This window comes from Ciona robusta, unplaced genomic scaffold (assembly GCF_009617815.1).
Source record: "Ciona robusta unplaced genomic scaffold, ASM961781v2 AP042737.1".
NCBI lineage: Eukaryota > Metazoa > Chordata > Ascidiacea > Phlebobranchia > Cionidae > Ciona > Ciona robusta.
In genome coordinates, this window is record NW_028323116.1 from 217,763 (window position 1) to 244,372 (window position 26,610).

The 26,610-nt window shown below is 39.8% G+C and overlaps 2 long non-coding RNA genes and 1 pseudogene across 3 annotated transcripts in view; 1 reads left to right on the top strand and 2 right to left on the bottom strand.

Moving 5' to 3' along the window:
- The window catches only part of LOC149724248 (uncharacterized), a 177,150-nt gene that overhangs the window by 8,299 nt on the left and 142,241 nt on the right, over nucleotides 1–26,610 (bottom strand). The gene's annotated exons all lie outside the window — the stretch shown is intronic.
- LOC149724250 (uncharacterized) lies at nucleotides 3,796–5,689 on the bottom strand (annotated as a pseudogene).
- LOC149724251 (uncharacterized) lies at nucleotides 20,161–21,052 on the top strand. 2 transcript variants are annotated; one of them, XR_016386743.1, is made up of 2 exons: nucleotides 20,161–20,521; nucleotides 20,782–21,052. It is a non-coding gene; the product is annotated as an uncharacterized LOC149724251 (long non-coding RNA). The 2 variants fall into 2 exon arrangements; XR_016386742.1 differs by having other exon boundaries at nucleotides 20,822–21,052.

The window sequence follows — 26,610 nt, forward strand, 5'->3', positions numbered from 1 at the left end:
AAAAAACAGACTAACTTTGGAGGCTATTTTTAATGTTATAAATTATTTATGCAATTAAGGTTAGGCAATACGTGGTCATGTTGATTCTACATCTTATTTGGTAGAAACGCTGGTGGTCATGTTGATTCTACATCTAATTTGGTAGAAACGCTAACTTTGTTGGGCTGCCATAATGATGTAATGGCATCCTGGGGCTTTGGTTGGCCCAGACAGCAATTCTAGAGAGAGCGAGGTACAATTGCAGAAAACGTCAATCACACTTGTCACATGGAGCGTCTGCATGAACATATGGAAAAGATGTTTCGGCAAGATTTTACGGAGTACAATTTTCATCGAGGTCCATGTCTCCGGATGACAAGAAGTCTCTTGCTATTACGGATAACTCGGTGAAGAAGGCTGGCCTCCAGTACCAGGTAGCGATGCGATGGAAGGAGAAAGCCTTTCCGTCGTGCACGATGCGGCGTGAGCATGCTGATACGTGGTATAATTAGTTGCGCGGGGTTACGTGATTGGAGCGTGTTGTGCTGCCACGTTGTTTTGGTTTGTCACCCTTGGTTGATTTTGTTAAGTTACATTGTTTTTGTGATGCAAGTGAGTCTGGGCGTGAGCATGCTGATACGTGGTATAATTAGTTGCGCGTGGTTACGTGATTGGAGCGTGTTGTGCTGCCACGTTGTTTTGGTTTGTCACCCTTGGTTGATTTTGTTAAGTTACATTGTTTTTGTGATGCAAGTGGTCTGGATACGTCTGCACATTTGCCTGTGTCGTGTGAGGGTGTTCTGTCATGTAAGTTGGTTGCTGGTAAGTCCCGTGTCCTTGAGGGTGAGTTGTGTTATGAATTGTCGAGTGTTGTGTTTTAGACGGATTCGACGTCTGTTTTGCCGTATGTCACGAACAAATCTTGCCGTTTTCATAGGTTCGGGGCGAATAGGTTGTCGGTGGTGATACACGAGTTTTCGAAACCGTGGCAGTAGAGGCATGTCGCTTCTGCTCGAAATGCTGCTGATGTCGCGTGGGTTATGGCCAGATCAGATAGATTCAGCTCTAGCTTTGTTGTGGTTTAATGGCCCACGGGTTTTGTTGCGTAGCGAGGCCGAGTGGCCTGTTTGTCCCGCGGTTTTAAAGTTGTCGGACGTAAATCCCGACGTACTTGTGTTGTGGTCGCGGCCGTTGAGCCGGAGTCGGGTATCGTTTATTTGTTGTCCAGGTATTCTTGTTTTGTTAGAATGCAAAGGGCATTTGCTTGGTTAAAACGTGTTTCTTGTTTTTTTTCGAAATCGTTATTCTCGTTCAGTGTCACTGGTTTCGTCCTATTTAACGACGGCTGCACAGTGCACGTCTCCGTCTACGCTTTATGTAATTTTAAGTTACCTCTACGTTCATGCTGTTTTAAGTTCAGTTCCTATTTTTAACCATTCTTTATTCTATTAAGGGGCTAGAAATAGGCATTGTTATTGAAAAAGGGCTTCACAATTGGAAAACCTACCCTTACCCCACATACCACTATACTCTGCGTCAACGACAGTTACAAATACCCCTTGATTTCCTCCCCTATACCCAAACGTTGGATTTGTTTTCTTCTTAGTCCTCAGTCGCGTGTATTGATCGTTGTTTATTTCATTAGTTTGAGATTAAAGTTGTCCCGATGGAAGCCTCTTCTTGTTAATTTATTTTTTAGTTAATTTTTCCGGTGTAGCTTGTCGGCTACATTGAATTTTTCAATTAAAACAGCATGAACGTAGAGGTAACTTAAAATAACAAAGCGTGGACGGAGACGTGCACTGTGCAGCCGTCGTTAAATAGAACTGAGGACGAACAAAATCAAATACACACGAGACGAAAATTAACCGTGCATACGAAACAAAGGAGAAAAGAATCGCGCTGGCATCGGAAAACAATAGGGAGTAAATAACCGACAATTCAGGGCGACACTGTGTACATTACAGCATCATTCTGGAAACACCTGGATGACACAAATTTGTTGTAAATTGTAGGGGGTGTAAATATTGTTGAGCAAAACGCCCTGGTTAACGAATTAGGTCCAGTGTTTGGTACAAAGGAAGCCAGTTCCATACTTATAATTTTTGATCTGCGTCGACTGTCAAGCATAAATGCTACTACCGATCTTTAACCTGTAATCCGAATCAGGCCCAGTGTTTTGTTAACCTTGGCAATATTTGATAACATACGAAGGAGAGGCCATTTCCATACATAGTTTTTAATCTGCGTCGACTGATCTTGCGTCGACTGATCTTTTAAATTCGTGGATGCACTCTTGGTTGGTGTGTAGTTGGTAAAAAAATGTTTTTGTAAATGTACTCTTTTATTCGTGCATGTGTATTTTTATCTTTCTATAGATTGCAGTATATATATGGAAAATCCACATTATTTTCATATACATTGGGGGAAAAAAGCTTGAAAAGTTACGGAAGTAAGTATTTTGTTATATTCACATAATGGGGGTGATCAGAAAAGATAAAAAGTAATTATTTTGAAAATCACCTTTTCGTAAAAATTATATTTTATTTAAAGATAGATTCCAGTGAATGAAGTAAGATGTGCAGTGTTCGAGCACATTATAAACACTAAACACTATTTTTTTTTCATCTGCCCCTCAGAAATCTGGGCAATTTGCGTCACTGGCACCAGGGCCATCTGCCTCTCAGGAATCTGGGCAATCTGCCCCTCAGGCACCAGGACCATCTGCCCCAAAGGCACCATGGTCACCTGCACCATCATATGTGGCCTAAATAAATGATTCCACAGGAATCTGGGCCCTGCACCATATGTGGCCTAAACAAATGATTTTAAATTCATGTGTTTATTTTATCATATCTGGCTATTCCACCACGCACCCAGGAGGCCGCCATTGTGCGCGATCGATAGTTTTTTAAAAAAAACTTAAAACATTACTGCTCTATGTAAGTATGAGTAGAACACATCCCGATTTTAAATTCATGTGTTTATTTTATCATATCTAGCTATTCCACCACGCACCCAGGAGGCCGCCATTGTGCGCGATCAATAGTTTTTTAAAAAAAACTTTCAACATTACTACTCTATGTAAGTATGAGTAGGACACATCCCTTGCATTATAAGTATTTTGCGTTGATCAGTTTTACATATGGAATGTAAGCAGACACATCCCTTGCATTATAAGTATTTTGCGTTGATTAGTTTTACATATGGAATGTAAGCAGCCCCTAATAGGGACAAAAAGTTATTCGTTAAGCATTGACCAATATCCCAATAACCCGCACACATGGTCCAAGTTTGTAAAGATTGGATTTAACTTTAAGATAACCAAAATTGATAAAGACGAACTTGCTTGGTGCATGGCCTACTCAATACACGGCCTAGGAATACACCGAAACTGCTCAGAAAATAAGAGGCCTATTGACGCGAATAATGCCCATTATAATACATTGTTACGTCACGGTTTCATGAATGGATTTCCTTCATTTTGAATGCAGTAGTTGGTAGGTTCAATACCAGTTCTAGGTTGTTTGAACTTACAGTTTATCACAGAACGTGTCGCAGGGCATAAAGAGAGACGAGCAATCAGATTCAGTTTACCAACACAGAAAACCTACGTTTTGATTATATTTAATTTAGTAGACAGAATGGTAGAGTTAAAACTGAAATTTACACTTATATTTCAGGAACCACGAGAACAATATCTGAATGTAGCTTACTTTATCCTCACGTAGCCGGAAAACGACAGTCGTTATCAAACCGGTTTAACACCTCGTGCCAGCTTACGAGTTACCATGTATGTTACTTTGTGGGTGAAAATTTTTTTGGATTTTTTCATTTTATTTATGGCTGATAATTTGGACAACCCATTAGTGACCACTGGGTTGGAGCAATTGCCGTGAAGTGTCTTGCCCAAGAACACATACGCCCATAAAGGTAGCAACGTCGAGCCTTCAACCCATCACCTCTGGGTTACAGGCAGGCGCGCTAACCACTATACCATGGCGCCGGAAGAATGAAGTTTTACTGATGGTGGTTTACAAGCTAATATGTTTATATTTTATTATGATCGACTATGACACAAACACTTGATGCTTCATTTAATTATTTAATAACTCCAGAGTTTTATTGCTACTTCCCTTGAAAATCATCATAAAAACAGTGTTTGTGATGTAAAAGCCATTCTGACTTCTTTGTCAGAGTGTATTTGGTTGTCTGTATAAAGTATGTGGCTTGATACCAAAACTTTTATGTCTGGAGCTACTGTTTTGTGCAGATTAACATGTGGATTTACTGTTTTGTATATTTTGCTTTTGTTATTAATTTATTGTTGCAGTACCTACTACCAATAAACTAAACAAATAAAACCGATCATTTGACATATGTCATTCTTGTTAAAGCATAGGACAAAACTTGGATACTTTTGTGGAACTCAGCTAGCAGAAACACAATATTATGTTTTAGTTTTTTTGTATGGAAAGATCAGCATTGCCTGAATTAATAGCAACAACCCATCTGAAGTGTTGCAGCACATAATAACAGTACTTTGTAATTTTAGATAAACCAGTTAAGTAGATTAAAATAATGCACTTAAAGGCTACTGAATGTTTATTTCAAGCTATAATGATAAATTAATGCGGTAATAAAGTTTATTAAGAATGGCGACCACCAACGCTTTGGTCCCCATTTAAGTTTCAATCCGATTTAAACACGCCATGTAAATACGACGTTTTAGCGGACCGGATTTGATATGCGTATGACTACACATTGAGTCGGATTCGATCATGTAAACAGGGTGTTTTATTCTGACTGTCTTTGTTTGAGAGCAAACAAAACACAATGAGAATAAAATTAATTGGAAGGTATTTTCTTGATGTCTGTGTAATCCACAAAGCTGTGTTCTAAGATCATTCTTTGTTTCTTCCAGGAGTCCAAGAACCTCAAATATAGAATTAAGTCGTTAATCAGGGTGCAGCTTGTACAATTGACCTGGTCTGGATGTGACAACTATTTCAGCTTTGGGCAGCAGAGTAAAGTTGAACAAATTCTTCATGATATCGACCGGTTTAGATTTCCCATCAAGTTTACAATTATGGGAGACCACGGCGAACTCATTCGTTGAAGCTTCATCCAATCCATCAAAGAAGATGGCAATATTTGGATTGTTCTGTAAGAATGTAATCAAAGATTTGCTTTCCTCTTCAGTGTAATTAACTTTCAGTGTAATTGACTTTAACCCTGCTGTTGGTGGTTAAGAACTGTAGTAGTGTCATCTCTTTATTAAAGTTGATGTCTTTCACATTAATGAAGAACAAAATTCAGTGTCAGGTAGCAATTCATGCTTAAGAATTTGGTTTACACCATCATCTTTAAAAGAGTGGTTTTCCCAACACCTGGAGAACCACCACAACAATGTTAGCGTGCTTTCTTATGTACTTAGCTTTGGTAGCTTCTGTTTTACATTTTCTAGCACCACGTTGCGCCTTTTCCAACGATTATTCGAACAGTTGGCCGATGGTTACTGAAGAGTTGTTTGGACGATTTGGACTTAAATAGACTCTGCGTTTCATTTCTTCTTTCCCTGCGTCATCTATTTGTTGTCGTACATCTGACACCTCACAAGCATTACTGCTTCTATATTACGATCAAGTTGTATTGGCATGTTGGATTCTCCAATAACTTGGTTCGAACGATCGAATAACTGACTTTGTAGATTTTCAGCTGTTCAAATAAACGAATTTATAGTGTTTTTACTCACGACTCACTCTGTGCTAAGGCTATAAATACATCGGAATAAATATTTTAACGGCCTTATAAATTAATGAAATGCTACTTGTGTGACGAATGGAAATTTTTCCTTTATTTAATGTATATATTGGGAAATTTTTCCTTTATTTAATGTATATATTGGGTATATGTTCATTTATAGTTTTTGTTAAATTACGTGTCTTTATTATGTATAGCATGTATTTTTATTCCATTATATCTCTTATTTACATGTATTTTTATTCCATAAACCTTTACGCTTAACATTTTGAACAAATGACCGAATGAATGTGTTATGACCTTCGGTCGTTTATTAAATGAGAAACAAGTTTAAGACACAAAACAGATCTTAAAAAGTAGTCCAAACGTCACGGTGTAATATGTAATAATGTTAAAAACAAAAACCTTAGTCAATGTCGTAACGTAACACGTGACTCTCACCAAATACCGCATGGTGGCGCTATAACAAAGAGTATTGGGGACCTAACGTAATATCATAACAGAATGTAACTTGCTTTATCCTCGCGTCGTCGGAAAACAACAGTCGCTATCGCACGTGTTTAACACATCGTGCCAGCTTACGACTTACCATGTATGCAATGGCACTTCGTGAATAAATGGGGGTGCTCGAGGCGAACGCAAGTGAAAACAGTCGTGAAATCGACTTCCGCCGTAACCAATAGGCGAAGCGTTTTTAGTTTAATCAATGCTCTCTTTACTATGCATGGATGTAGTTCTTAAACTTTTTGAAGCACGCCCCCCTAACTCAACAAACTTGGTTTACGGTACATGTACTATTGCGTAACAACGCATTATCACAATCAATGCAAAAGCGAAATAAAAATAACGTTCGTTATCATGTTTTTATTGCTAGGTGACTGTTTGTAACGTAACAGTAGGATCTCACACGTGGATTCATTGCGTCATAATAGCAATTGTTTGACCTGAGATTGCGAAATAATAGCAATTCACACGTTGATTAGCCTTCACGTGTGTCGTAGTTCGCAGCCTTAGTTTAGCCTTCACGTGTGTTGTATTTTACCCTTCACGTGTTTCGTATTTCAGCCTTCAAGTGCGTCATAGTTTATATATCCTTCACGTGCGTCGTAATTAGCCTTTACGTGCGTCGTAGTTTAGCCTTCACGTGCGTCGTAGTTTAGCCTTCACGTGCGTCGTAGTTTAGCCTTCACGTGCGTCGTAGTTTATAGCCTTCACGTGCGTCGTAGTTTAGCCTTCACGTGCGTCGTAGTTTAGCCTTCACGTGCGTCGTAGTTTAGCCTTCACGTGCGTCGTAGTTTAGCCTTCACGTGTATTTAGGCCTTTACGTGTGTCGTATTTAGGCCTTTACGTGCGTCGTATTTCAGCCTTCACGTGCCTCCTAGTTTAGCCTTCACGTGCGTCGTAGTTTAGCCTTCACGTGCCCTAGTTAAGCATACACTGAGATTTTTTTTGCCCCCCCTAAGATGACGCCTATGGTCGTTGATATATAAAACAATACGCATTAAAACGTTAAACACAATAAAGTCTATAACGATTACGGTATATACGAACAAGTACAAGACAAAGCTGCACCGGACGTCTGACTGACAGCCTAAGGGAAGATGATGGCGCTGGACGGAAACTAATTATATACGTTGCTTTAAAAAAAAGATTTAACAAGGTGAAATATTACATTTATATATCACAATGTTACAATATGACGTAACACTGTTACATATAGGAGAGCGAGTCAACCAGTCACAACGAGTCACTCTATATTGAATTAGTCAAGATTTAAAATTGATATTAAGCAGGTAAATTAGTAGCAAAAATGAAGAAAGCGAGAAGTTCGAAAGATATCTCGTCTTTTTTTAGTAAACGACCGAACATACTGGAGAAGGTGAGCGGAAGGTTTTAAATGATGTATTTATTTTTTATAAAGCAGTAATTTTTCTCCAGCCAAATGAAGTTCCTTTAGCTAGCATTACTACTGAGAAAAGTCCCCGACATTCGTCGCCGGACGAAGTATTGCCCACATGGGGTTTATTGATCGATGGGCCACACCAGCCAAAGCTTTCCCCTTTTCCTAAAAATAATAAAGATCGTTCTTTTCAATCAGCTTGGTATAACAAATTCGAGTGGCTGGAGTATTGTACACATATAGATCGTCCATTTGTTTTGCCTGTCGACATTTTAGCACTGAAACAGGGCGGTCGGATGCAGCATTTACTAAAGTCGGATTGTCGTCTTGGGGTAAAGAGCTGCAACAAAATCGTGGGTTACGAGCTCATGACGCCAGCAAGGGAACTTGCGCAAGATGGAATGATTTTATAGAACAAAAAAATAAACCAACCAACAGCATACAAAACTTACTTGTTCCTGCACGTCAATAAATTATAACAACAAACCGAGAATATCTAACCATGCTACTGGAGTTCCATCGTTTTTTCTGTACACAGGAGCTTGCTTATCGAGGCCATGATGAAACGGCCGAATCATTTAACCCAGGGTAATTAGAGAACATTTATAGCTTACTCTGAAAACGAACCCGAAATTTAAGGAACTACATGACAGCAAAGGAAAACAATATAGAGCATATGATGACTACACATCTAAACGATCTTCGATTGAGATGATCCATGCAATGGCTGAACAAGAGTAAGAGAAAAACTATTGCACGACATTAATCGAGCTGTTATGCCTGTTCCATTTTTAAAAACATCTGCCTCCAACAGCTTCCATTTCCCTGAAGTTTCAATGCTTTTTTGTAGTTTTGAATCAAAATTGTTCTCGCTCCATCTAGCTTTCTGTTCTTCCAGCTCATCATTTCACTGGAAGCAAGTAGAAGTCTAAATATATTATTGCAGTACACCGTAACATCATTAGACTTCCTCCATTTTCCCTGGTCCAAAATTTAAATCATTAATACCGTGATTCCAACAGGTAAATTGGTGCCACATTGGGAATGTGTCATGTTGCTTTGCAGATAGCTGCGTCTCTATATCAGTTACCATGACGATTGAAGAGTGATGTAGAAACGAAGCGTGTTTTGGCGAAATAAGAAAAAACTTGAAATGCACGGTGTGTAATTTTACGTCGTGTAACAGAAGGTCAAGTGGCACGATCGGCTTTTTATTAAGTGCTTTATGTCGAAGCAATTATAATATACCTAAATAAAAATCTCCAATGTTAAATGTTGTGTCATAAGATAAAATGACTTTTCCTTTAAATTTGATAATGGACTTCATTTCTTCAAATATCGCAAAGACGCCCAAAAAATGTGGCGTCAATCATTACAGTAGTTCGTAAACTAATTCAGCATTTACACACGTAACCATAGTTACTCACACCAACTATGACGTTTATAACTCCATTGTTACGTCAACTCCCGGCATTATTGCGCGTAATACAAAATTTCACCAAGAACAAATTTAGAAAGAAGAATTATTATACTTTTTATTAATTAAATTAGCTACGATATTTATATGCATGAAGCGACGTGGTGGCTATTTGCAGACTACGTTGAACGTTTTCTTTTCTCCAAAATCAAAAGACGATGGCCGCATTGCAGCATCACAAAAGACGATGGCCGCATTGCAGCATCAACTAAAGTGTCGGAAAACTTAGGACCAACTCCAATCTCGACTAGTAATATCCGTTTAGGAATTACCAAGGATGGCAGCGCTAAAGAGTCAACTGGTGGTTGTACTTATCAACCAACTTGGGCAGGAAGACCACCCGTGGATTGAGTACCTATCGGAGACGGACATAATAGTATGTAGCGCTTGTTTGTGGACGCTACACAATAATAAAGCTCGGCCAGCGTTCAAACAAATTTTAGAAGGTCCGGGAAAAGCCTAGATTTAAGGTTTCAACGCGTGGCGAAGGGGTAAGGCATCCATAAAGAAGCATGGCGAGAGTGCTCACCACATCGAGTGCCTTAGTTTAAGGATGGGGCGTCAGGATAGCAGGAAGATGAGACTATTGGAAGAAAGGTGAGGGAATCGAAAGAGGACAATCGCGGGCATACCAAACTACATTCCAATTTTATGCAGACTCTAATTTTTTGCTCGAGATACGATTTAAAAATAAGGAATTAAATAGAAAGGCCGCAAAAGTTTAAATGTTTTGGACCCGAAATTCAGAATGAAATTTTACGTCTGTGTTCTCATGAGCTTCTTAGAAAAAAGGGTCAAGGACATTAAAGAATCAAAATGGTATAGTGTTATCGCTGATGAAACGGCGGATGTTATTCGAAAAGAGCAGCTCAGTATTTGCGTCCGATACCTGTACTCGTTTTCTGTTCAAGAGGCCTTTCTTGGATTTTATACGGTCGAACAGACAACAAGTGCCAATATTTTTTACACCATAAAGCAAGCCCTTAATCATACGATGGAGCCGCAAACATGCGTGGACACTTGACAGGAGTTCAAGCAATGTTTTGGGATATAAATCCCCTTGCCACATATGTCTATTGCTTTGGCCACCAATTAAATCTTGTGGTACAATAAAGTTTCAGTCAGGATCACAATGCCGTGACAGCTCATGCAGTTCTTACGAGCGTTGTCAATTTTATAAAGGCTCGCCTAAACGACTTGCCAGTTAAATTTTCTTTTGCTATTGATGTTTAAATTTTGTTTTCGTTTTGAATTTTGACTTTATACAGTGTGCTTATACAAGTAAATGTTCATGTCAAGCAATGTTTTGGGATATAAATCCCCTTGCCACATATGTCTATTGCTTTGGCCACCAATTAAATCTTGTGGTACAATAAAGTTTCAGTCAGGATCACAATGCCGTGACAGCTCATGCAGTTCTTACGAGCGTTGTCAATTTTATAAAGGCTCGCCTAAACGACTTGCCAGTTAAATTTTCTTTTGCTATCGATGTTTAAATTTTGTTTTCGTTTTGAATTTTGACTTTATACAGTGTGCTTATACAAGTAAATGTTCATTCACATTTTGATTAAAATTTAAAATATTAATTGCGATTGGTTATTGAAGTTGAGGGAAATATTAAATTCTGTTTGGTCGAACGAAATCTCGCAAAACCAGCTCGCAAAAATCATAGAGGCGCAAAACACTATTGTGACGTAAAGAAACGACGCGTCAATTCGTACTGTGTCGTAAACAATCCTCATGTTAATCAATTCCTATTATGCCGCAAGTAATTAACGTATGAATCTGCACTATGTCGTTACAAACGTTAGGTTTAACCGAGGGAAATTTATGAAACGTTAAGATAAAACTACTTTTAATTTAGATTACCGCTATAACAGATTGAATGAAAATAGCCAGTAAGGTTTATGTCGCCAATTGCCTGAGGAATGATACGTAAACCTAGGTTATTTGCAGTTTGGAACTGTCGCGTGTGAAGGTCAAAAAGGGGATTTACAGAAAATCGAAAAATTTCGCCGGCGCCGCACTCCTACGCATATGCAAAACTCTACGCCAATGATCCTATTAACCAATATAAAGCCGTTCAACGAGTAGGCTAATTCTTGTGCGCTATACATGTCGTCGTGCAAATTCGGTTTCTTTTTTATCAGTCTCCCTCAGATGATTTTGGCATCGTAACAGAAACATGTGATCCAGGTGTAGAGACTGATTCAGTAACCAACATTTTATCAAATTCTTTTGGCTTTTTGTGTTTTAAACTTAAAATGCTCTTGATTGTTGAAGAAAACGTTCTTTTCTAACTTCTTCCCAATCCTGCTTTGCAATTCCCATGGGGTAAAAGTCCATAATGTTATGTCGATCACCAAGGTTTTGAACCAATGTATAGACAGGGCGTCCGGATAATGTGAAAACTAGCTTTAAAAACTGCGTCGAAAAAATCCAGATCCATTCTTTATCTTATTGTACCTTACAGTAACCGTAGGTAAGTGCGACGGAAATTGTCTACCCCCATTGTGCCGCCACGTAATCCCATCACTTTTGCAGTCCTCACTCTCTAGGTCGTCCACGGCGTTGCTTCGATAAAGACACACGTTACCGCCATCCGGTTTCGTTGGCGGCAATCCGCTAACCTTTTTATCGTCAGTATGAGTAAAAGAATCTAAATGAACCAAAAAAGTAACTCTGATGAATGAATAACTTGACGAATGCATGTCACTCTTATTATCTTCGCGTGACAAAATCGCGACAGTTGTTATTACACGAAGATACCTGATTTCATACACCTTGTGCCCGTTTACAGTTACAGTGCAGCAATGCTTGACCCATTTATTCTTGTATGCCAAATAAAGGATAACAGCTAGTATAGTGCGGAGGTTTATTTTATAAATATCGTCTCGCCTGCAAGCGATGTTAACAAAATCCATTAATCAAGGAATATAAAAAAAATACGGCGCATTCAGCACAAAAATTAAACGAATAAATAAAACGTGGTCACCGACCTGAAACGCATCCTAAAAAAATACGGCGCATTCAGCACAAAAATTAAACGAATAAATAAAACGTGGTCACCGACCTGGAATGCATCCTCTGTTGATATTGATTTCAGCTGAGCATATAATTGGACGCTTTTTAATGCAGAATCCACAATTGATTGATACAGTCTTCAACCGAGTTGGTATAGCGATAAAATACAAAAGAGATTGAATACGGTATATTTTTAAATTATTTCATATGCCTTTCTAGCTATATAATTATTGATATAGTAGGGTGAGAAAAGATGGGGGACACCTTTTCATTCAATTTTCTCGTCCCATTTGGTAGTAAACAAAGAACATTTAAAGAATAATAGTATTGTTGTTAATTGTTTAAAATACGATCAGAATATTTGAATATTATGTGCGAAAGGTGTCCCATCTTACCCCACTTCATAAACTTGAAATAATCAAACAAAAACTGTACAGATTTATAAAGACTCGGAAAAGCTATAATAATAATTTTCCGATTAACTAAGTTGCACCTCTGTTGGTGGTGCATGTTATCTACTGGCTAAGTTAGTGTATACCACTATCTTGATTTTAAGCAACTAAAAAAACAGGTTTTCAAAAAAATTGAGAAATTTAAAAGAGCTTATATGAACTTTTTAATAAACTTTGTTAGGACATAACCGAATATTACTATCGTTTCTGTACATTGTATACAACAAAACAGTACAAATTTATATAAGGTTTAGATTAATCGGTTCAATTTTTGAAGCGTTCCCCAGGGTCCAGTTTTAAAGGGTCCGTACGCAACATTATTGGGTGATGCATCTACTGGCACATTTTTGTCCTATTGTTCCTGAGTCATTTCGCGTGAAATTTTCACTCATTTTTATGCTCTCTCATACTCGCTTCCTAGCGACCTTTTGCAACACGCTTTGTATGAAAGGACATTAACGTCAACATTAGAGACTACGCGAAGGCATGTCTCTCGTATCAACAATCCAAAGTCGGTCGCCATACATTTAGCAGCAATCAAACCGCATATGTTTATACACAATAAAACGTTCATATCAATCAGAATTATCAAACACACAATTGTATTTAATTTATATTACAGTTGTTGCCTTGGAATAACGTTTTTATATATATCCGCAACAATTTGGTGTTTCGTGGCGGCGGATTTACAAAGTGCGGATCTAGATTTAGTTTCTTTATTTCATAAAATATAATGTTTATATTAACCAGAATTGTTAAATAATTGTGCGTTGATTTATATTTCAGTTGTTGCCTTAGATCAACGTTTTATATATATCCGCAACAATTTATTGTTCCGTGGCTGCGGATTTAAATGCTGCTGCGGATCTAGATTTAGTTTCTTTATTTCATAAAATAAAATGTTCATATCAACCAGAATTGTTAAATAAATAATTGTTCATTGATTTATATAACATCCATTTTACCTCAGGGTACTATACAAAATATACATCCATTTTACCTCAGGGTACTATACAAAATATACTAGGTGTTGTATCCCATGTTACCCCCAAAAAATATATAACAGACATCATCTTCTAACCGATTCCATTCCTATTCCAAAGAAAAACATATCACAGATATTATGTTCTAACGGTAACCATCTTAATACGTGTTACCCGAAGGGAATATATAAAAGAAATTATTATGTGCTAACGGTATCCTTCTTAACCCTAAGGTTCATATAACAAATATATTGTGCTAACAGTTCTAACGGTAAACATCTTATCCCACCGTACTATTATAACAAACGTTGTGTGCAGTAAAAATCGTATTCAAAGTATTACATGTGCTAGTGGTATCTTCCATCTTCCCTCACAGCACTGTACAACGGAGATTATGAGCTAACGGTAACTTATCGTACCTCACAGAACTGTGTAACAGATAATGTGTAACGATCACCATCTTACCCAAAGGTACTATATAAAAAATATTGTTTACTAACGGTATACCAATCTTACTCCACAGAACTATATTATATATGCTAACAGTGTGTTCATCTTACTCTACAGAACTATATATGCCAACAGTGTGTTCATCTTACTCTACAGAACTATATATGCTAACAGTGTTCATCTTACTCTACAGAACTATATAACGCTTATATTATGCACCCCACAGTACTTTTTTATAATAGACATGGTGTGCCAACGGTATCCCATCTTATCCCACTGAACCATTACGTGCGCACACCAATTTCATTTTTATGCCTAAAAACAACATAACATATATTATGTGCCAACAGTAACAGTGTTACCACACTGAAAATAATAAATTTATTAAGTGCGATATTCCATGTTACCCGAGAGAAATATATAACAGTTATATTGTGTACTTTATTCATATTTTCCCCTAGTACTGTATAGCAGATATTATATGGAAACGGCATCCCATCTTACCCCACAGAATTATATAATAGATATTACGAGCGGTAATCAATCTTACCCCGCAGTACTGATATAACATATATTGTGTGCGGTAAAAACTTTACCCAACAGTATTACATAACAGAGATCATGTGGTAAAGGTATTATCCCCATCTTACTTCACAGCACTATTTGACATGTTACGTGCTAACACAGTTACGCCATAGTTACGCAAGACGACTATTTAATATTCGGTCTTGATGCATTAAGTTAATTTGGAAAACTATAATATATATCTGTGCTCGAAACTCACTCAATCGCTACACCTCCTTTGGTACATTCGTTTCTCTTGTTAATAAAAAAAAAACGCAGATCTCTTCAAGAAACTTCGGAATAATATTACTGGTTGTCCTAAGTATCGTTTTTAACCGTCTTCACCTGAAGGATGTCACACGAATCAACGAACCAACCTACGGAGATAAGGCCAAAAAGACGACTCGTGTGTTCGGTTATGACTGCAATGGATTATATCTGTGGTGTGTCAGCAAGCATCGTATGCCTACAGGATTCTTTACATGTTACATAGGGCCTGATTTTAAACCAATCCTACCTAATCAGGTTGGAAAAGAAGCGTGTACGTGGTTAGACTGGGTGGCTGAATCTGTACAAATCGCCCACAAAAACAATGGCGGTGAGCAACTTATTGGAAGCATGCGTAATCACGTAGATGGTTACTGCTCGTCTACAAACACCATTTTTGAATACCTGGGGTGTGTGTGGCAGATACAAACAAGAACGAAGTTGGAAATCTGGTGACAAAACATCCAGGAATGAAAAAGCCTGTTCTTCAGCTTAACAAAAAAACACATAAGCGACTGAAGCGGTTAAAGGAAGAAGGCTATACGGTTCATATAAATGGGGTTGTGAGTGGCAACAAGAACGAAAGGATCCCGAGATTCGTAAATTCATTCGCAACACCCGACCTCCGTGGAAACACCCCGAAACCGAACAGTCTATCATCGACAGAATCGCTTCGGGTAAGTTTTATACGGTATTTCATTTTTACATTCCTTACGTTTAACATTAAGGTGCACTTAACGCTTTCGCTTAAGTGGATATACATCGAAGAGAAATTCGGAGATTTTCCACCCATCTTCGAGAAACACATGGTAAATTTACTCTATAGACTAGCCAATTAGACAACCTTAGCGAACCTTATAGAAGTTAATATAATAACTAACTACTGCATTATAGATTTCGAGGGATGATATTGGACAGCACATAAGATCATGACTTCGCCGAGACGATGTTTGATTATTAGTAGTTTCAAAGGGGAGAAGCAGATCTTTCTGACACGTTAGTGAAAATTCGCCGTAGACTGAAAACGAACTCTCGGTCGCCACCTGTCGAATTTTTTGTTGCAAGTTATTATTTACTAAGTCTCACTCCACAGCTATTAAGCGCAAAAAAATGCTTCAAAGAGTTTGGGGAATTTGTATGCCATGCAATGCGTGAAGGTGATAACGACCCTACGCAAGCCATCCTAGCGGATTGTGCGAAACTAATCGGAAATTCCGGTAAATCGCTCGTACATAACGTTACAACTAAAGCAATAGTGCTATTTATTTTCCATATTTTCAGTACAAATCCTATTGTCATTTTCAGCCTACGGAAAATCGTTAACAAACAAGCTGAAATTCGAAGATGTCGTCTTCAAACGAGAGCCACATGTCGACGATCTGGTAAAGCGAAAACCCTTTATTCACTGCGATGAAATCAACAAAGATCTCTTTGAAATCCACATGGGAAAAGTGACAATTTGTCAAAACTACCCGTTGCAGATTGCAGCGGCCACATATGATTATGCAAAATTAGGCATATTAATTTTTGTTCTTCTTTATTGATAAGTCGGATATTGCACTCGTGCAATGCGACACCGATTCTATGTATTTCGGTTTATTCGCAAATTCACTTGATGACGTCATTAAGCCTGAATTGAGAAGGCAATTCTTTACCGAAAACCCTACTTGGTTTCTCTTGCCTTGGCGTGTGATGCTCACAGTGTCGAGTTTGTTGAAACCAGAACAGCCTTTAAGACCTGGGTCCCGTATAAGTGTTGTAAACAACGCACTATTTATGACAAACGTAGGTTTGTTTAAACTTGAGTACAGTGGTGACGGTACCGCTGCCACTAAATCCAAAACGTACTACTGTACCAGGGCCGTTGACAAAATCAGTAGCAACGGCTTGTCCAAAAGACACAATAATCTTAAATTTACTGATTTTATTTATAACCGGTGAAAACATCTCATTCAGAGTTTTTAGTATACACATGCCGTGAAACAAAGAAGGGCCTGACTTACTTTTACCCTAAACGTAAAGTCCAAAGTGAAGGCGTGTGTGTGTTCTTGCGTGTTTTGTAAACAGAAATAAAAGCTTTATATTTAGATTCTTTTTAAAACTTATGCATTCTTCGCGATGGATGTAACCTTTAAACATTCGTTTACTTTATTGATTACCCGTCCAACCGGACCAGGAAAAAGTGTATTTGTGAAAAAAATCATACTGAATTCAAATATTATGATGGATCAACCATCTGAAAGCATTGTATGGTGTGTGAGTTGAATTTAAGGAAGGTTTACCGGAAGTTTCCTCATTCAGTTTTCGCACCATCTAAATATCAGTGTCGTTTACATTGTCCAAAACCTATTTTATAAAAACCAACGAACAATTAGTTTAAACGCGCATTATATTGTGGCTTTTAAAAATCCTCGATGCGCAACTCAAATTTCTACATGTGTAAATTGCTGATTACGTATAACCGGTTCGATCGAAAGCTAGTAGGCCACAACCAGTGCCTACATTTCCGTGCGGATTGTACAGATACCATGTGCTAACCGATTCCATTCTTATTCCAAGAAACAATACAACCCGATATCATAAGCTTACGATAACCCTCTTAGCACCCTGTAATATTATATGCCATATATTACGTGCTAACAGTAAAGTCCTACACCAAAGAATCTATAAAAAAGATATTATGCTAACAGTATTATTCTTTCCCCACAGGTTCATATAACAAATATTATGTACTAACAGTAGCCATATTACCTCACAGAACTATATTATGCTAACAGTGTTCATCTTACTCCACAGAACTATATAACATATATAATGTGCTAACAGTATCTTACAAAACAGTACTATATAAAATACATGGGCGCCGATCCTGGGTATGCGGCGCATACCTCAGAATTGTTTATGGGTATGCGGCATACCCAACATTGACGCGGCGATAACCTTAAATACCGGGCGGTCTCGTAAAAAATCCACACGAGTGTGACGTGTGAGGTCTTGTAGCCATTTACGTGCATAAATAAATTTAGTAACGCGTTTTATATTATTTTTATAGCAACTTCATCCATGTATGCAGGCAAACTTATACGAGTATTTTTCCCGCCTAAAAACGGCGTCTGTGACGTAACGCACCATTCAATGTTGTAACAATTAGTGTATATGATTGCGTCACTAAATAAGGTAACCTGTACCAAAATGCCTAATTAAATCGTTAATTTAATTAACAACCTTTCTACGATCAACCAGTTATACAGAAATTGTATGCTTCGAAAAGGCCTCGCGTTTCAGGTAAACAGCTGTCAATGAGTGCGTTTATAAAAGGCAGTCGAAACAGTGACAACTCGGAAAGCACAACAACAAAGCAAACCGCTCAGCCGACGCAATCTGAAATTCCACCATGTAGCACCAAAGGAAGAAATGGCGCTTGCGGTAGGTCTTATCAGCCGACTTGGCAAGAAAACTTTCCATGGTTATTGTATGACGCTGCACGCGATGTGGCATTTTGTTCTGTATGTAAACGGGCAGATGAAAACAAACGCCTTCGTGCTTCGTCGGTACGAATTCTGTCTGTCCAAACCTCAAAATGCTCCTGGGTGACGAATGGATTTTAAAACTGGAGAAAGGGCCTTGCATCAATCAAGAAACATGACGCATCTGTTGTGCATAAGGAAAGTATAGCCGCCAAGACGGGTGAGTTTGAGAGAGATCTGCATGCACGCTTTTACACCAAAAAAATACAAAAACTATGAAACGAAATCGGCAAGTCCTAGAAAGTATATTTAACTCCGTAATATTTCTCGGTCAACAGGGTCTTGCAATAAGAGGGCACACCGACGAGTCGTCCAATCTGTCTCAGGTGGTCAAACTTTTAGGCAAACACAACGACACAATTTGTGATTGGAACGCTAGAAAAACCAAATTTTTAAGTCACGACATCCAAAACGAAATCTTACGCGACCTATCTAATGCAGTGTTAAGAAAAATTACTTGCGACGTGCAGCATACACGATGGTATTCAATAATGGCTGATGAAACTGCCGATATTGCAACTTTGTGTCCGGTATGTTGACGACTCGTACAATATACAAGAAGTTTGCTTAGGATTTGTGGAATGTCCTAAAACCGATGCGGAAACTTTATTCGTCACCATTAAATCAATGTTATAATAGCTTGTGGTTTAGATATAAATGCATGTCGAGGCCAGGCATACGACGGTGCGGCCAACATGAGCGGCAAGTTTTCCGGTGTGCAGGCCAGATTTCGCACCGCTTATCCCAAAATGTTGTATGTCCACTGTGTGGGACATCAGCTAAATCTTGTTGTGCAAGAAGTTATAAAACGCACAAGTCACGGCGCAAAGGCAATTACAACATTGGAAAGCATTGTACAGTTTATTAAAGGATCACACCCAAGCGACTGCAGTTCTTTAACTCATTTTGTGCTGGATCTGAGCAGCCAACTGGTTCAATCCGTCCGCTATGTCCTACACCTACACGATGGGTGATGCGACTTCCTGCACTCGAAGTTTTTATATCTAAATTTGAAGATATCCTCAATTGGTTAGAGTGTTGTGCAACCAGCTCAGAGCTACCACTTCCAGTAAGAAACCTGGCAAGGTCCCATTTGGGGGCAATGGAAAAGTTTACTTTTTATTTCATGCTACAAAGTCATGCAGCATTTGTTATCTTTTATCAACCCGATTCACGTTAAGGTGCAGAGTCGAACCGTCACTATGTCAGAATTTCGGGGAATGATAGACACAATAATAAATACTCGAGGATTCAGCCACAATACTCCTAAATAAATGCAAAGCAAGCGCTTCTAAAATCGGCCTGGAACAACCCGAAATACCACGATTTTCCGCCATGCGTAGTTCGCGTACTTGGTTGAACAATTTATTGCCGGGATCGATGACAATTTTGTTCGCCGCCACATCGCCTCACCCAATTCCAGCAACACTAGCAGATGCTGAAAGAGTAGTGGCCTTTGACACTCGCCCAGGAGTTTGGTTCAATCGAAGTCAAGATGAGCGCGAGCAGGGACTGCACGGAGTATCGTCGGTCAACAACCAACGGTAGACCTGCTGGTCGACCTTTAAAGAGTCTGGACCACGCTCATACAAGTTGGTTTTAAATGAAAATTCACACTTAATAAATACTATCTGTGGTAATTTTTTGTGAAAAAAATATTTAGTTTGGCCAAAAATACGTTTTAAAAAGTGCCAAAAAATTCGCCTATTGTTGCGTCACTCGCGGGCACTATGACGTAAATTACGTCACGATCTTTTCTAATCGATCAGACAGCAAAACAGTGTACCGTCGACATAGAATTTTCTGTTACTTTTAAATTAAGAAATAAGCGTGGGTAATGCCGTGGCCTGATTTTAGTTTAAAATTAATATTTTTAAAAATTGTTTGTAAGTGTATTACAGTATTACACTATTTAAATTTGTCAGTTAACAATAATGTAAAAGTGTCAGTGTGTGATGTATAGTCAGGTAGAAGTATTTCATCTAATGAAGTGACATAAGTGAAGATCCTAGTCCACTAGCAATAGGTATTGAGCCTTTCCAGTTTGAACCTGTACTTCCAGCAAGTGTTGGGGAAGTAGACAGGCCAAGACCATGGAAAATAAGTGAAGCTGAGCAAATCAACAACACAATTTGGTGGGTTGACGAAGAATAGCATTTATTAAAAAAATGTGACATTTAATAAGTCTGTTGTTTAAAGTGTTGCACTGTCTTTTTTCCTGAATTTGTTGAAATTTGTGTAAACAGATTTGTGTTGCAAATATGATGTTCTTGACTGAGACCTGAGCATGGAATACAAATTTAGTGAAATCAATTTACTCTAGTCTAGTATTTATTGTTGGCCTTCATACCAAAAAGTTGGTCAATCACATGTTTATGGCATTTATTTTGTTTAGACAGTATCGCTACACAGCTGATCAGAACTTTGTTCGATAGGTACGGCAATGACTGGAAAAGGAAAACAGAAAGGTTCAACATTATAGTGACAGTTCAACAACATTTGCAAGAATTTTTCATCATTCAGTTTTAAATGGTCTTGTTTCATACAAAATGTGATTCATGCAAGAGTTATGTTGTTTTAAATTAAGTACATTCAACATTACAAGAAATACATATTTAAGTATTGGATTATTTTCATTGTTTTGAATAAAGAATACTTGTACCGGATGGTGGATTTGTTCTTCTGCGTTCTCCAAATACAATGCTGCTTACTTGATCCGAACAAGTTTCCTTGCATATTCTAATTAGAACATATCATAGTAAAGCGATCTGAAGTAAAATGTGCGCTACAAATATGAGATGACCAGCATACCAATGTAATGTTGCTTGCTTTTTTTTTAACCCCGCTCTTTCTTTTGAAAATGAAAACACACACACACTTATCGCTTTACAGCCATTCTTGTCTTGCTATTTTAAACACAGCACCTATCAGGCATGATTACTCGGCTTATGGTAAACTCCTATATGGTAACTTTAAATACAGATATAAATATAGTCTATGCCATATAGGGAAAAAACAAAAAGAATTTAAAATCTGAACCCTAGAAAGTCACGAAAACTAATTCTCCACTAAGCTTGGTAGGCTATTTTGTGTGGTTATACACTGATCCCTAGGAAATAGCTTCCAATAAGTTGCTGAAGCCATAGGTATTGTTAATACCTTAAAAAACGTTTTGATGCACCAATAAACCGCTGATAGACCGGGTTTTCCCCATAAACGAAATATTGCATTGTGACGTAACAGTGCCCGCGAGTGACGTTTTTTACAACTTTGAAATTTGATTTTTTAAACGTTCATAACTTTTAAATTAAAGCGAATTTTCACAAACTGGCTGTGAATTTAGCATCAGTAGACATAAAACTTTATTCTTATGCAAAAAACTGCGCAACCATGAGAACCGTGGGCCGGACTCTTTAAACGGGCGATAACTGGTGTGTGGGCCAGCACATCAGTTCAGGAAGAAGCGGCCGATGTTAAAACTTTATTTATTAATTGTGTTGTAGGTAGTCATCGGACGCCTGTTTGGTGTGTGGGCCAGCAGCTCAGTTCAGGAAGAAGCGGCCGATGTTAAAACTTTATTTATTAATTGTGTTGTAGGTAGTCTTCGGACGCCTGTTTGTTTTTTGGTCGATACTGGTTCGTGTTGCACCATTTTAGATAAAACGGTCTCCGATCAACTCGGTGAAGGATGTGCCCGAGATCTCCAACACGTTCCTATCGAACTCAAAAAGTGCTAACGGTGAGAAAATACATACGTACGGCCTGCCGGGATCGATGACAATTTTGTTCGCCGCCACATCGCCTCACCCAATTCCAGCAACACTAGCAGATGCTGTACGAGTAGCTGAAAGAGTAGTGGCCTTGACACTCGCCCAGGAGTTTGGTTCAATCGAAGTCAAGATGAGCGCGAGCAGGGACTGCACGGAGTATCGTCGGTCAACAACCAACGGTAGACCTGCTGGTCGACCTTTAAACGGGCGATAACTGGTGTGTGGGCCAGCACATCAGTTCAGGAAGAAGCGGCCGATGTTAAAACTTTATTTATTAATTGTGTTGTAGGTAGTCATCGGACGCCTGTTTGGTGTGTGGGCCAGCAGCTCAGTTCAGGAAGAAGCGGCCGATGTTAAAACTTTATTTATTAATTGTGTTGTAGGTAGTCTTCGGACGCCTGTTTGTTTTTTGGTCGATACTGGTTCGTGTTGCACCATTTTAGATAAAACGGTCTCCGATCAACTCGGTGAAGGATGTGCCCGAGATCTCCAACACGTTCCTATCGAACTCAAAAGTGCTAACGGTGAGAAAATACATACGTACGGCCAAATAAAAACGGTCTTCGATCAACTCGGTGAAGGATGTGCCCGAGATCTCCAACACGTTCCTATCGAACTCAAAAGTGCTAACGGTGAGAAAATACATACGTACGGCCAAATAAAATCAACGGTAGAACTGGCAACAGTAAAGTGTTCCAGAAATGTGGTCATCGCGTCTATTGGCTCTCCTCATGCTTTTCTGGGAATAGATTTTTTAACGGAGGAAGTCGACCAAATAGATTTTCGCGCTAAGACGTTGGTGATTCAAAAACGGGTGGTGCCGCTGAAAGCTGGCCCGGTATCGAGCGCAAAAAGTAATGCCGCACCGCGACCATGGAAATACCGCGTGCCAGACCACCTTAAATGTCTAGACCCTCTCACTCATATTACTCACCATCAGAGAGACCAGGTCGGTCGTCTTATTGTAGAGTTTCAGGATGTGTTCGCAGGTACAGATGGGGAATTGGGGAAAACCTCTCTCGTACGACATACCATCCACACTGGGGAAGCTAGGCCAATCAAGCAAGCTCCTTGCCGGTTGCCATGGGCTAAACAGGTAGGCTATGGGCTGAAGGAGAAATCGACCGCATGCTCGCGAAAGGGATAATCGAACCCAGCAACAGTCCCCCTGGGCTTCCCCAGTCGTGATGGTAAGAAAAAAAGATGGCTCTAAGCGGTTTTGTGTCGATTATAGAAAAGGTAACGCTGTTACGCGAAAAGATGCGTACCCGCTTCCACGTATCGACGATATATTAGATTTGCTAGGTGGCGCGAAATACTTCTTCACGTTGGACCTGGCAAGCGGATATTGGCAAGTCGAGATGGACGAAGCCGACAAACAGAAAACTGCGTTCGCGATTCCCGGAAGAGGTTTATTCCAATTCACAGTGATGAGTTTCGGGTTGACCAATGCACCATCCACCTTCGAAAGACTGATGGAAAGAGTTCTTAGAGGTTTGTCATGGAAAGAGTGTTTAGTCTACTATATCGACGATATCGTTTCATTTTCAACCGATTTTGCGTCTGGACTTATTCGTTTGGAACGAATATTTAGACGACTACGCCAAGCTGGTCTTAAGTTAAAACCGAGTAAATGTCGTTTATTCTCAAAGCAGGTAAATTTCCCTATGTCGTTTCCGAAAGCGGTGTTCGATGCGATGGAAACAAAACAGCAGTTGTTCGTGAGTGGGCTGTTCCGAAGTCCGTTAAAGATGTTCGCTGTTTTATAGGTTTCGCGTCGTACTATCGCCGCTTCATCAAAGACTTCGCTACGAAAGCCTCCCCATTAACTTCCCTGACCAAGAAGAGTAAAAAATTCGAATGGAACCGGGCCTGTGGAGAGTCTTTTCAACTTCTTAAACACGAGCTGAGCCAAACACCTATTCTTGCGTATCCTCAACGTGATAAGCCCTTCATATTGGACACGGACGCAAGTAAACACCGGGATAGGTGCTGTGTTGTCGCAAGTCTGCGAAAGACAGGAGCGTGTGGTAGCGTATGCCAGTCGGGCCTTAAGCGACAGCGAAAAAAGGTATTGTGTCACTTATAGAGAACTTCTTTCCGCAGTACATTTCTGCCATCATTTTAAGCATTATTTATGGGGAGCTAAGTTTACTTTACGTACCGACCACGCCTCTTTAAAATGGCTTTTTAGTTTCAAGGAACCCGAAGGGATTTTGGGTCGCTGGCTTTCGGTGATTGGTACCTACACATTTGAAGTGGAGCATCGGCCTGGCTCATAAAGCATGGCAACGCCGATGGCCTGTCTCGCCAGCGTTGTGAGCAACGAGAATGCACAGATTGTCGACAGCTTCGGCAGGGTGAGATCCCTTTTACCGTTTCAGCAGTCGCGGGGCGCCCAGTGACCGCATCGTGGCTCGATGGATGGTCGCTAGATGATATACGCAAGTGGCAAATTCATGACGACGAACTTGGAGCGATTCTAAGGTTAAAAGTGATCAGCCAACACCGACCTGCGGCGTCCGACTTAAGTATTACCGGCAGTAGAGATTACATGCACCAGTGGGATGCGCTAGAGGTTATAGACGGGGTCCTTTACCGTGTGTGGACAACCGATGACGGACAAGGTGACGATAAGTATTTGTTAGTTGCCCCTAGGTCACTGCGTCGAAGAATTTTTAAGCACCTGCATGTGTTGCGCACCTCCGGCATCTGGGTATATAGACCGTACCACCGATCAAATTCAAAGGCGGTTTTATTGGCCTGGGATGCGAACCAATATTCGGGATTGGTGCAGGTGGTGCACGACATGTTCCAAACGGAAACCCACCCATAGGCACCGCAGTTACTTGCAATCAGCTATCCCTAATTACCCCATGGAAAGAGTGGGAATTCATTTTTTAGGTCCTCTGCCAGCTACAGAAAACGGGAACGCGTATATTTTAGTGATGTGCGACTACTTCACCAAGTGGACGGAATGCTTTGCACTCCCGGACCAGCGGGCGTGTACAACAGCTGATACGTTGGTGACTCAGCTATTCTGTCGTTTTGGAATGCCTAAGTTAATTCATTCTGATCAGGGTCGTGACTTCGAATCTCATTTGTTTCAGGAGATGTGCCGCTTGCTCGAAGTCAAAAAGACAAGGAATTCGCCTTATCATCCACAATCCTCCGGGTTGGTGGAGAGGTTCAACCGGACATTGCTGCAGATGTTGTCGTCCTTCGTGAATGAAAATCACAATGATTGGGATATCCATTTGCCTTATTTACTGATGGCCTATCGTGCCTCTAAGCACGACTCCACTAATTTCACCCCTAATTTACTCATGTTAGGTCGGGAAGTCTCAGCACCCATCGACATTATGCACGGGGCGCCCGAGAACGAACGCCAACGTTGTCCGGTATCGTATGTAGAAAACCTCCGCAATAAGATGCTGTCCTGCTTCACTTCCGTTCGTATGAATCTCCGGCGATCGGCGCAGCGACAGAAGCGAAACTACGACCGTAGGGCTCTGCCCATTTCGTTCAATCAGGACGATTGGGTATGGTACTATTATCCCCCAATGGGGAAGAAGAAACTGGGAAAAGGTTGGATGGGACCATTCCTAGTCACCCGAAAACTGTCGGAAAACTTATACGAAATACAGCGATCCGAACAGCACCACACCAGAGTGGTTCGTTCATGTGGATCACCTACGCCCTTATCATGCAGAGTTCATGCCGGCGAATTGGTTGAGACCAACGGCGAACAGTGATGAGGTAGAGGCGTCACTCGAGGGGTCGACCAGCTTTGACGACGAACTACCCCAACCAACCGCGCCCGAATCACCGTACCACCGCGGTACATCGCGCTACGGGCGTCAACAACGCTTACCGCGATACTTAAACGATTATGTGTTTTGATTTACACCTTTTTGTGTGAATGTATCCAGACCTGTTTTTTTTTGCGATTAGGCCTACGAAATCTGTTTGATGCCAAATCGATTGTGTTTTAAACATCGTGTACTAATTTTTTCGTTAGACTGTTTCATCTTTGTTGTGTATTAGTGCGCCGTATAGTGGTACTAGTTATTGGTACTTTGCATCTGGGGACAGATGTCAGTCTCCGTGGGAGGGGGTAGTGTGTGGCCTTTTATTATTACGTCATTACATACGCTCCAGTAATCGTCACGCCATTTGGTTTTGTTGTGTGTTGTGTAAACCGTGACTATGACCTCTAACCACGTGACTGTGGGTTTGCATGTTAAGCTGTGGGCAGATTACTTATGATATCGTAGCGAACGCACGTAAATACAAAACTGCTACACTATCAACACTTAATGGTCAAGCACTGCCTTAATTAAATGAAAAGTATGTTCTTTCACATTCAACCCACTACGACATAATGGAGGACACTGTGGGTTTATTAACAGCTATCCTGACCGACACACGCTCGGCACTTAAAAAGGGAAATG